This window comes from Musca autumnalis, unplaced genomic scaffold (assembly GCF_047663935.1).
Source record: "Musca autumnalis isolate F117 unplaced genomic scaffold, ASM4766393v1 scaffold_4, whole genome shotgun sequence".
NCBI lineage: Eukaryota > Metazoa > Arthropoda > Insecta > Diptera > Muscidae > Musca > Musca autumnalis.
Window position 1 is genome coordinate 96305242 of NW_027411977.1, and position 13587 is coordinate 96318828.

At 35.9% G+C, this 13587-nt stretch overlaps 1 protein-coding gene across 3 annotated transcripts in view; it reads right to left on the minus strand.

Moving 5' to 3' along the window:
• Nucleotides 1-13383, minus strand: part of LOC141401142 (uncharacterized) — a 68950-nt gene extending 55567 nt beyond the window's left edge. Inside the window, exons 1-2 of one of the 3 annotated variants that reach the window (XM_073981046.1) lie at nucleotides 13208-13383; nucleotides 12817-12963 (exon numbers count right to left, since the gene is read on the minus strand). The gene's annotated coding sequence lies outside the window, so the exon portion shown is untranslated. Of the gene's footprint in view, nucleotides 1-12492; nucleotides 12509-12816; nucleotides 12964-13207 lie in introns of those variants that run through there. The other 2 variants (XM_073981047.1, XM_073981050.1) reach the window with 2 other exon arrangements.
• Nucleotides 13384-13587: the final 204 nt, after the last annotated feature.

Here is a 13587-nt window from a genome sequence, read left to right on the forward strand (position 1 = left end):
TTTATAAAATTAGATAAAACTCACTTCCAATTGCTGGCAGGGTATGTCCAAGTTAAGTTTTATACGTGCTTCGATATTTGAGCTGTCCACTTTGACCACTGCTGCTGCTTAAAGTTGCTTTGCTATCTACAACTAACTGTCAAACATTATAGATTGTATTTGTCATTGATTTATTACAATCATTTCATTGCGATTTTGTCTTTGTATCACTTATTTGTGAGTTTTTTTTTCTGTGGGACTTTACTTTTTCCCCGTCTTCTAGTTACCGTTATTGTTGGTCTCTATGTAGTTTATACTTCCAGGAAATTTGGTTTCACTTTCTCTAGTTAGCTGTTATCGCAAATCCATATCACTTACATACATACAAAGTAATGTGATATGGATTTAATGCTTTTATTTAAATGAATTGTAATGAATTTTTCAACAATCAAGTAATGCCAAGTATTCAATTGGTAATGGTCAATAACGTTATACATATGAATATTGCAATGATGACGATGTTCATTTATTTGACAGATGTACAATGGAATTGACAACATCAAGTTTGTGTTATGTTAAAGAAATTCGTAAAAATTCGTACATTTTTTCTGGATGCTGTTCGATAACAATATTGTCCAGTAAAAGAGAGCGAGTTGAGAGAGATTTTTTGACAGTTCTGTGACTGAGAACTTGCAAATTTTTTAATTTAGGTCAGCTGACTTTTAACCAATTGGTGATGTAATTACGGCGCACTGTGGCTCAGAATGTTTTTCCTAGTCAAAACTCTCTAGCTTTTCAGTGGATAGAGTATCATAATTTTATTGTTTGATAAGAAGCTTTCCGATGAATCAAATTCGGTCTAGTACTTGCAGAGGAATTCAAGGTCGAAGTTAAAATTTTGATTTTGTTCATATTTTGAATCAAAATATGAGCGTTTTTTGTGTTTTTTATATGTTCCAATATATGAATCCGAGAATGAAGGACGACAGTTACCTTCAACTGCATTATAGTAACAGATCCATATTGGTGCAATTTATAAAGCACCCCGAGGGTGATAGAGGGGAAGAGGAGTGTTCTACACCGTTCTACACCGTGTAAGAGCCCTCCCAGCCGAGGAGGTACCACCACAATTTGCAATTAGTGATGTTGCAGAGGTCATCCGAAATTCGAAATCATCCAAAGCGTTAGGTCCACACGGAATCTCAATGGCAATGCTTAAGTAACTGCATGAGCCCGGGGTTGAGTATTTAATAAGTGTCCTCAATCTATCATTAGCCACCCCCATATTGTAACGGAAGCCTGGAAAGTTGGCAGGGTTGTTCCGCTACTGAAGCCAAGGCAAAGAGACAAGGATGCTAGCAGAGGTGTATCGTATAGGCCGATCTCCACCTTGTTGCCAGTAGCAAAGATTCTCGAGGCACTACTACTCCCACATTAGCATGGAATTCGGAAAAAGCGCAGCACCAATGCAACATTACATGCATATAAGTCGAGGGCAGAACCAGAGCAGGCCATGCGACTGAACAGTTTTGGTGGCTCTTGACCTGTAGAAGGCCTTCGCTAACGTCGTGGATATAGAGAACCGTGTTTGAAACGTTGAATAATCAATTCAATAGAATTAAAAATAAGAAGTCTAAGACTCGTAGGGTGAAACAGGGAGTTCCCCTGATATCTTCGAAACTATTTAACTTCTATCTTACTGAAATTCCACATCCTCCAGATGGCATAAAGATCGCAGTGTTTGCGGATGATTGTACGATCTTGGAGTCCGGTCCTATCGTTGATGACATATGTGATAGGTAGACAGCGGAATTTTATGCAACCCCTATTTTTGTTCCGATTTATGTCAAATGTTGGGACTGGGCATATTTTTGGCTTCTGTTTACATTGCAATCGAAACATATGACATATGCAAAATTATGCAAAATGCATAAATTTTTGCATATGCAAAATTTATGCATTTTACATATTTTCGTATGCAACAAATATTTCAATAATAGGTACAAAAATTTTTGTGTGTACAATTTTTCTGTTTAAAATTCTCTTCAGACAAGTCAATAAAATAGAGAAATTGATAACCACAGCCACAACCTTTAAAATACCGAAAATCGGGAGGCATCGTCCTATGGGGGCTATATGAAGGCCTGAACCTAACCCGACAAATGTTAGGTGGAAAGTTTTTTACCCCCAAGGAAGACTTAATACCAAACTTCAGCCATTTTGGAGGGATATTGAGGGCACAACCTTCAAAATACCAGAAATCTGGAGGTACCGTTCTATGGGGGCTATATGAAGACGTGGACCTATATCGACAAATTTCAGGTGGAAAGTTTTATACCCACAACGAATACTTAATACCAAATTTCAGCCATTTCGGTGGGATATTGAGGCCACAACCTTCAAAATACCCAAAATCGGGAGGTGCCATTCCATGGGGTCTATATGAAGACGTGGACCTATACCGAGAAATTTCAGGTGGAATGTTTTATACCCCCAACGAAGACTAAATACCAAATTTCAGTCATTTCGGTGGGATGTTGAGGCCACAACCTTCAAACTACCGAAAATCGGGAGGTACCATTCTATGGGGTCTATATGAAGACGTGGACCTGTGCCGACAAATTTCAGGTGGAATGTTTTATACCCCCAACGAAGACTAAATACCAATTTTCAGTCATTTCGGTGGGATATTGAGGCCACAACCTTCAAACTACCGAAAATCGGGAGGTACCATTCTATGGGGTCTATATGAAGACGTGGACCTGTGCCGACAAATTTCAGGTGGAATGTTTTATACCCCCAACGAAGACTAAATACCAATTTTCAGTCATTTCGGTGGGATATTGAGGGCACAACCTTTAAAATACCAGAAATCCCAAAGAACCGCTCTATGGGGCCTATATGAGACGTGGACCTGTGCCGACAAATTTCAGGTGGAATGGTTTATACCCCCAACGAAGACTAAATATCAATTTTCAGTCATTTCGGTGGGATATTGAGGCTACAACTTTCAAAATACCGAATATCGGTAGGTAACGTTCTATGGGGGCTATATGAAGACGTGGTCCTATGCGGACAGATTTCAGTTGTAAAGTTGCATACCCCTAACGAAGACTTAATACCAAATTTCAGCCATTTCGGTGGGATATTTAGACCAAAAATCCTTGAATATATTTTTGCATATACTCATTTTATGCAGATATGTACAAATATGTCAAAATATGCACGATATGCAAAATATGCAAAAATTTCTGGGCCTAATTCGTTTTAGTTTGTAATAAAACGAGTTTCTATCTAATCAGATTTTCTCTACGACCATCCTAACCATATATGCATTTGCATAGGATTCCGCTGTCTAGTGATAGGTTAAATGTTTAGAGAGCTGACTTAGTGCAGTTTCTCGGTCTGAGGAATATGTATATATCCGCCGCTAAATTCACTGTCACACTATTCACCCCCTGGACTGTTGAAATGAGGATCCCTCTGAATTTATTGGTCGACTGTCCCCCAAGGTATTGGGTGTAACGTTCGACAAAATATTTAAGTCGTCCACCCGAGCCGCAGCTATGTATTTGTGACAACAGAAGTAGGAACATGGTTCTTAAGTCGTTGGGCGGCAAAACTTGGGGTATTGACAATAAAACCTTGTTGACCACTTATAAAGTAATAGGCCGGTGCAACAGGGTGCCTCCTCAAGTCTTCAGTGGATAATTTACATGAGGACACAAACAGATTCTTCCAGTACAGCAACGCCATGGCATGCTCTATTTGCAGTACTTTATTCTGTGTTACCGTGGGAGCTTTTCTAAACACCATATGGTGGATAGGACCCCCCACCCAGACATGTCAGGAGGGATCTTCATGATCTAGGAAGAGGGGTCCAACGATACAAAAGAGAGCCCTCAGGTCAACAAGTCTCTCAAGGAGGTTTAAATAGTATTCACACAAATGCAGTCGCAGATGCCAGCAGGTGGTTTTAGCAGTGCGTCAACACAACAAGATGTTGTTGATGCAGTACTCCACTCATCTGTTTCCTGATTCTTCATATACGCAGCCAGTCCAGGTAGCAGAATTTGAATCTTGATTTAGAGGAACCAGAACCAGATAACTGAATAAAATACACGAACGAATATATTTTTGTTGCTACAACAACATAAGGCCAGAAAAGTAAAGAAAATATCAACATTTGTATGGGTCGTTTATATCAGGGATACGCAAGTTGGCATTCGATTAGTCTACTTTTTGCTTTGAAAATTCTAAAAATGGAATATTGAAACTTCATAACATTCATAGATATATTCCCTATACTTCCCTGCTAACCTCGAAAACTATGACGTTTGAAGCAGAAAATAGGCGAACTGTGTACGTACACACATACATACATTCATACATATGTATATGTGTTGAAAAAGAAGAAATGTTGGCTGCATTAAATCTCCTCTATGCTGCAGCAGAATTGCATTTTGTGTCTGCTTTGTCTGCTGTTTAGTGTGGCAGGTTGATGCAAAATCTTCGAGTGTTTTCTTCTCAATGTTGACACACAACACTACATACTGTATGCTCGGTATTTTAAAGTGGAGCAAACAAAGAGTGTTTGTACGTATAAAGTGGTGGTGCACAGGTAAGTAAGTAAATATATTTAATTGTTAGTAGTAGGCTGACTAGTCAGTTGCATATAATTTTGATTCTGGTGTTGTTGTTGTTATTATTTAGAGAAAATTTTGTATCATAGCATCATTCACAATGTTGAGATGTTTGTAGACCTGGCGCCTCTTGTTGTTGCTGTTTTCTTGAATTTGTACAGTATTTGGCTGAAAGTGCAGCCTTATGGTAGTTATTTGAAAATGAAAAAATGCTTTAATTTTAACTGCAGTGGCACTCAATTGTGCGACCATGCAGAAGCGATGAAAACACACACAAAAGCAACAACAACTGATCACTTTTGAATCACATTACATCTTACCGTTGCCGCCTCACACTTTCATTCGCACGATACAACAACAACAACGACGACGATGATATCCATCAGCAGCTTAACAATAACAACTAAAAAACGAGAAAAGTTACAACAGTAGTTGGCTGTTAGTTAGGCAGCAGCAGCAGCAACATCAACGATTTCACCAAATCGTCATTGGAGTGTAAAATCAACGAAAACAAGCATAACATCAGAGACAGCAACGGCAACAGCAGCAACAACAAGAGTAACAAAAATTAACAGCAATTTTTTCCTTAGCAGTGTTTCTTAAATAGCTTGGTGAACTAGTTGGTAAAAAAATAAAGAACGGCTGAGACAAGTTCGAAGTTCGAACTATGCCATTTTCACAAGTAATTCGAAGAATTTCAGTTGTAATTAGATTATTCCACTTGAAATTCAAAATATTTCACTTGTAATTTGAGAATTCCAATTGAAGTTGGAATTTCTTCATTTGTTATTCGAATATTTCAATTTGTAATTTGAATTTTTCCATTTGTAATTCAAATTTTTTATTTGTAATTTCAACTGAAAATATTCAAATTACAAATAAAAAAATTCAAATTACAAATAGAAAAATTCGAATTACAAAGGAAACAAGTCGATTTACAAATGAAATAATTCGAATTACAAATGAAAAAATTCGAATTTCAATTGGAATTATCAAATTAAAAATGAAATAATTCAAAATTCCATTGCAATACTGAAATAATAGGTGAAATGTTTCGAATTTAAACTGAAATTATTCGAATTACATGTGAAAATGGTGTAGATTGCCCTTTGCCTTTTATTCTAGAAAAAAATGAAACAAAGCAGAAAAATTTAGCGAAAGGCCAACACTCGAGTTTTGGTTTGCCAGTCATAGTTTTCATCATGGTAAACTATGACCTTAACCGGATGATATATAAAATCGGATTTATATCAAAACGTATTTTTAAAAAATTTTCAAAAAAGCTTTTGAAGTTTGCCAAGTGTTTTAGAAGATAAATCATTATACAGTATGCAAAGTTCATATTCGTTCACCCATCAAAAATAAATTAAATCGTTATTAATTCCATATGTCTTATTCAAATATGAAACAATTGATGGGAATTGCTATAACGAAGAAAGATTTAAAAATAACAAAAAAAATTTTGAATTTATTCCGTCATTTAGGTATGGATGGCGCCTGTGTGGGTGACAAAGTTCGTTTTCGTACACCTAGAAGCACTATATATGGGGTATTTAAGCATTTTTTAAGCAAAATAGCACTAATTTCTGTTCTTTTCGTCTTTTGCAATGCATGTGCTGTAGAAAAATGTAAAAATAACGATAGTTTTAATAAAAAATTGGATGAATAATACATAATGTTTTTAGGTGTACGATACGAACTTTGCACCCACATTTGAAAGTGAATAAAAATACATACATTCAATGTCAAAAAGGCTGATGAAACCAAAATACTAGAGTTGGGCAATCTAGTTCCCGGAGCGGATCGAACCTTCTAGTTCCTTTTCCCAAAAGAAGCTAGGCCCTTAATATAGTTCCATAGTATCAAATAGTTCCGAGACCGATATAGTTCAACGAAATTTTCACTTTCATCGTTCTTTTCGTTCCAAATACTTCCGAGACCGATATAGTTCAACGAATCTTTCGTCGCTCTTTTTGTTTCCTTTGTTCCAAATAGTTCCGAGACCGAAATGTTTTCATGGATTATCCACCAATCATAAAAATAAATAAATCGCAGCGACTTTAAATTGAAAGAACAAGAAGAACGAAAGGAACTATATGAACTAAAGGAACTACATGAACGCAAGAACTGGATATAGTTCCAATAGTTCCTTGTCCGGAATAGTTCCTTGGAACTAGTTCGTTCCGGAATTACACAATTCTACAAAATACCCAAGAAGGAAATACCACAAGAGTGATGTATTCAACTGAAAAATGAACCACTGACGTGCAGTTTATATAGAAAGTGTGTCATGCCTATACAAAAAAAGCCGGTTAAAAGTTGATTGTGAAATGGAGGATTTCCATTGAAAAAAGTCGATTGAGATATAGTTCAGCATGAAAAAAAAACGGCAGACATTTGTGTTGGGACCAGCAACAGAATCGGCGTGAGTACATTGTGCTGTGCACTCCGGACCTTGAATTCCGAACGTCGCTATTGGGAGTCTAACATGTACCCACAGTAAGGTCTGGGCAGCAATTCATCAGCTAAAGAATAGGGATAACTAATCGACTTTTCAATACTTGCCTTAAAACTAAGGAGTTGACTTTTCGATATTTCGATTTTAAAAAACCAGTTAAACTAACTATAATCGGTTGCGTGATCGATTTTTATACCCTACACCACTATGTGGGGAGGGTATTATAAGTTGGTTTTGGCCAAAAAGTTTGTAACGTATCGAAATAATGGTCGTAGACCCATACTTATATATATCAAAATGAATGTCTAGACGAGCTGAGTCGATCTTGCTATGTGTGTCCGTCCGTCAGTCCGTCTGTCCGTCTGTCCATCTAAACCTTGTAATCACGCTACAGGCCGCAATTTTGATCGGATCGTCACGAAATTTTGGATGTTGATGGGGGTCCCGGATGGGAAGAAGCCTATTGATTTTGGTGATGGTCGGATAATATTTAGGGGTCGGAAAGGGCAAAAAACTTAAAAAAGACAACGCTTTTTTTCAAAGCCAATATCTCAGCTTCTATATGGGGTATTCCAAAAGCAAAACCTGATAATGAAAGCAGAAAATATCACCTTTCTAATGATGTAAAGTGGGTGCTCGTAGGTGATCAAACAACGAAAATATCGCAATAGTAGCAAATAAAACCCTAATTTTCATTTTTGCGATTTTAATTATATTGACAAATATCACAGCTTTGGTTGAAAATTTTCCAAAAGCAAAGCCTGACTATGAAAGTAGAAGATCCCGTCTTTACAATGATGCAAACTAGGTCGGCGTAGGCACCCAAATAACGGAGATATCGCAATAGTCAGTAATACATCCCATTTTCCTATTTTTTTGGAAATCACGCTACAGGTCGCAATATTGGTCGGATCGTCACGAAAATTTCAGGGTTAATGGGGGTCTCACAGATGAAGAAGCATATTGATTTTGGTGATGGTCGGATAATATTTAGGGGTCGGAATGGGCAAACACTTATTTGGAGAAAAGTCAACATTTTATTTCAAAGCCAATATCTCTGTTTCTTTAAGAGGTATATCAAAAGCAAAACCTGGAAAGGAAAGTAGAAAATATCACCTTTACAACGGTGTAAAGTAGGTCGTCATAGGTGGTCAAATAGCAGAGATATGGCAATAGTCGATAATGCATCCGATTTCCGATTTTTTTGTAATCACGCCACAGGTCGCAATTTTGATCGGATCGTCACGAATTTTTTGGGAGTTGATGCGGGTCCCACAGATGAAGAAGCATATTGATTTTGGTGATGGTCGGATAATATTTAGGGGTCGGAATGGGCAAACACTTATTTGGAGAAAAGTCAACATTTTATTTCAAAGCCAATATCTCTGTTTCTTTAAGAGGTATATCAAAAGCAAAACCTGGAAAGGAAAGTAGAAAATATCACCTTTACAACGGTGTAAAGTAGGTCGTCATAGGTGGTCAAATAGCAGAGATATGGCAATAGTCGATAATGAATCCGATTTCCGATTTTTTTGTAATCACGCCACAGGTCGCAATTTTGATCGGATCGTCACGAATTTTTTGGGAGTTGATGCGGGTCCCACATAGGAAGAAGCCTATTGATTTTGGTGATAGCCGGATAATATTTAGGGGTCGGCATGGGGAAAAACTCATTTGGAGACAAATTCAAAGTTTTATTCTTTGTGAATATATTGGCTTCTAGTAGGGGTATTCCAACGACAAAGCCTGGCAATGGAAGAAGAAAATATTACCTTTACATTGGTGTAAAGCAGGTTGGCGAAGGTGGTCAAACAAGGGAGATACCACAATAGTCGGTAATGCATCCAATTCTTCCATTTTTTTGCAATCAAGCTACAGGTCGTAATTTTGATCGGATGGTCACGAAATTTTGGTTGCTTATGGGGGTCCCAGAGACAAATAGGCATATTATTTTTGGTGGTAGTCGGTTTATATTCCCTAAAAGAAATGTTTACCAGTGAAAAGCTTATGCACAGGGGTAGTGGTGTAGGGTATCACATGGTAGGACCCGTCCCGACTATACCCTTTGCTCACTTGTTTTTTTATATGTAGATATGGGTGCTATCGTATGCCAGTCGACTTAACTATTTTCTCCATAATCAGAAGTGGAATTCAATGTTTACACCTTTCAACATATAAAGTCGACGAATTGATTAATCGATAGTGGTGTTACTTATCCCTACTGAAGAATAATAAGGCGTCAGCATGTAATGAGCCAACAGCTAAACTGTATGCATGAACTCTCAGCTAATATAGCCGTCTACTAGCAAAGTTCCAAGATGGTACAGATGTCAACTGTAGAGGTATTAGTTTTGTATCGCTCGCATATTAAACGAAAGTCGAGTTACCTATCCCTACTGAAGAACAATAAGGCACTAGCAGGTGATGAGCCACTAGATAAACTGTGTACATGAAATCTCAGTCTACTATAAGCGTATACACGGAAGGAGCGAAAATGGTACTGATGCTAACTGTACAAGTACTAGTTTCCTAAATAAAAAGTCCTTGAAAATTTGTTTCAAGTTAAGATAATTGTACACAGATCCGCAAACCTGTCTATAGTGACGATTTAATAAATTGAGTGCTGGATTTATGTCAGTAGTCACACATAACAATTTTTGGTAAAGTAAATTGAGGTTTTGGGAGAGAGCGAAGAGGAAAGAGCTCCTCTATAGTCTTTCTCAAAAACTCAATTAACTTTACTGTAAAATATGATTGGTTTATAGCGATAAATCGTTGAGCGTGAACGATTCGGCGTATCGGATGAGTTTTCTTTCCTGTTTTATAGTCGCACAACCATTATATAGATGCCTTTCGAAGAGAGATATGGAAGATGGACTAGAAGAGAATCACTTATACTGTTGTGTCGATATTTTCTCCTCGGACCTTGACAGGGCTGTTGACGCAATCTTCTCAATAGGCCATACCAATAACTGCAGCTGTAGTGCGATTCTCAAATGAAAAAATTGTTAAAATTACAATGCTTATAATTTCGGTATTAAAAAAAATTTTCGGTAAGTTGGCAACCAAAATAAAGTCGTTGCTAAGTCCTACTGATATCAACAGTGTTGTCAACTTTTATTGATAATTTTTTATTCATAATTTCGCGTTTTCATTTTACCGATTTTTGTCAGTATTCAAAAAATTAGTTACAGAATTCCACTACTGGGGCTTAATTCTGTTTCATTCGAAATTTTCATAGAACAAGAATCCAGCTCCTGGTCTCCAAGGTGAAGAGTCACTATTCGATATAATAATTTATGTAAGGGAAGTAGGCAAAGAAGAATTGGCTTTGAAGATTGAGATAGTCGGGCTTGATTGGGAAGCAATAATATAGAGGTCTACGGATCTTGTTACTGGAGTAGTGGTTATGAAACCAATTGTAAGTTCCTTGATAAAATTGTTAGGGTCGCATCTCAAGGTTTGCACTCTATAAATTTTACACGGTGCTCTTGAATCAAATTTAAATGGAAGGTGCTTACACTGGGAAGTTTTTGCGGATTCTGAAACTATAATGTTTATAGATGAGATAAATCAAAAAACGAAAAAAAATCGCCGGAGCGTTTTTTAAATAAATCTCGATCCAAGTTGACATTTTTAGGGGTTGTTTAGGTATTTACGATTTAGCTTAGGAACCGCAAATCCTATCAAAATGAGACTGTAAAAAAAGTTGTAGCTATGAAAATTCTCTACAAGATTGACCTTAAAGGTATTTTCGTAGGTTTTACCATTTTTGAGATATTGAAGTTCAAATTGGGACAATGCACTGACTGTATCGCCTTAACTAACTTTTAATGAAAATCACTTACACAGGGAAAGTTTTTGTGAATTCTGAAACAGCAATGCAAAAATCCAAAAACAAGAAATAATCGCTGTAGGCATTTTCAAATAAATCGCGGTCAAAATTAACATTTTTAGATGTTTTTTTAGGTTTTCACGCTTTTGCTTGGAAACCGAAAGTCCAATCGAAATGAAGCTAAAGAAAATGTTGTAGCTGTGAAAATTCTGATGTTTATGATTTGTTCTCAGGCTGTACCATTTTTAAGATAAAGAAGCTCAGTTTACATTTTAGGTTTTTTTGTTAGGGTTTCGCGATTTTGCTTGAATACGGCAAGTCTTATCGGCATGGGACCTAAGAAAATCTTATAGCTGTGCAAATTCTCTACAAGACTGTCTTATGTAATTTTTCCTAGGTTGTCCCATTTTTTTAGTTATAGAAGTTTAAGTTGGGAAATTGCAGTCATGACTTTGTTTTATAAGGAGACAATACAGAATTGAATTGAATTTGAATTGTCCCAATTTCAATTTCTATATCTCAAAAGTTGTAAAACCTACGAAAATATCATATTAAGGTCAATCTTGTAGAGAAGTTTGATAGCTACAACATTTTCTTTATTCCCTTTTTGATAGGACTTGCAGTTTCCAAGCAAAATCGCAAAAACCTAAACAACCCCTAAAAATATCAACTTGAATCGCGATTTATTTAAAAAGCGCTCCGCGATTTTTTTTGTTTTTTGTTTTTTTTCATCTATGAACATTGCAGTTTAACGACTATCAATTAGCAATCAATTCAGAACTGGCACGGACTTGGGGAATCCGACGGGTGCTCTGAATGTCAAAGTAACAAAACTCAAGTAAGTTCGGGTAAACGGAGCGAGTAACTAACAAAACATCTAAGAAGTATGTTAAATCGTTCGTAAGAATAACATTTTGCTCCTTCATAGGTAGGACATTTTATGCAGTCCGTTGTAAAGGATAATTGGAAGGCAATCCGGAGGAGATATATAACCAAAATATTCAGGAAATGCGACTAGCATTTTTCTGGGCGTTTATCCTAAAAAGTTAAATTCTCGGACATTTGATTTTCTGTAGACAGTGTATCTGGGCCCTTGTTGTATTTTCGGATCTTCTGTAGGTGTATTTTAAGTCTTATTAGGAGTGTAATACCCATTCTAGCACCATTATGATCCGTTTTTTTAACTTTCGATCAATAATTATCATTTTTATTTTGTTCCACACTCGATTTCCACTTGTAAATGGAAATAAGTACGTTCTTAATTCCACTTAACATAAATTCGAACTAGTTTTAAAAATGTTTGTTATGCTTTCTTCGCCGCAAAATGATTAATGATCAATAAACAACAATTTGGGAATCACTGATATGCAGCAGTGAAACTATTTCACAAATATAAAAAATAATGAACAGAAATACATACACAATCCGTTAATGACCAACTATCTTTTTTGCCATTATCAAGCAGAGTGGTGTGATGGTAAGATCAGCATCATTATCTTCCATCATTGCAAAGAAACGACAAAAATTCGTAACAGAAAAAAGCCGAGAGAGAAAGACAGTCATTCAAACATACATACATTGTCACTTGTGTCTCTAAAATTGAGATATTAAATGCAGCTCCAGCATCCACATTAGCGTTTTAACCACAAAGCAACACTTTCCCAAAAGTCATTCAAACCACAAACAATGGAAAACTGCTTAGCAATATAATATTGTCTTTTGAATTTGGGCAAAGAATTTGTTTTTTCTTTCCTTTTTTTGAGACAAAAGTCTCCTTTTTAGAAAATGGAAATTTTTAAAATAAAAATTGAAAGTTCACACTTTGTTTTGTTAATTTCTTGACTTTTAATTTCAAATTCTTTTTTCGATTTTTTTATTACTGTTTTGTTTTCAATTCTTACCTGTGTGTGTTTTAAATTTTCAATTTGTTTTGAAATAATCCGTTACAAAATTGGGTTGGGTTGTTTTTTGTTGTGAAAATAATCCGTTATAAAATGGCACGCTTCTATATATTCTCAACTCAACACTGTTTGTGAAATACAGCTGCTCTGCAAGGAATATTATTGAAATATTTTGTTTTAATTACAATTTTGAATTTATTTAATAATTTAATTACATAACAAACACACTATGTAATTTTTATTGTTATTTTTATTTTATATTATTTTCAAAATTTTGTTTCAAATTGTTTTATTTGTCTTGGAAACACTTTGCACTCGTTTTTGGTATTATTTGTTTCTTTGTGTGTTTTGTGCGTTTTTTTATTTATTTTTTATTATTTTCCTTTATTACCGTTTAATCCACTATAGAATTAGTTTTTTGGGGTTAATAATTTATATCCGCTTTTATACAGGATTTTGATATTTGATTAATGTTACGTCGCTTAGATTGTTTTTCTTTTTTTCTATTCAAATCTGCTTAAGAAGAAGCACCTCTCTTCGGACGAACAGTTCACTCGCAAATGCGGCACTGGCATTTTGATAACATGATTTTATATTGCGTGAAAGTTGTGACCTCTTTCCCTGCTCACAACGTCACAGCTGACTTCAACTCTGGTTTTAATTTCTCTTTAAAGCATTTCGTTTCTCTTTTTTTTACTGTATAAGAGAGCTTAACATGTTTCGTCAAAGTAAGCTTAAACAAGAGCATTACATAAAGCAGACTTTGAAGTT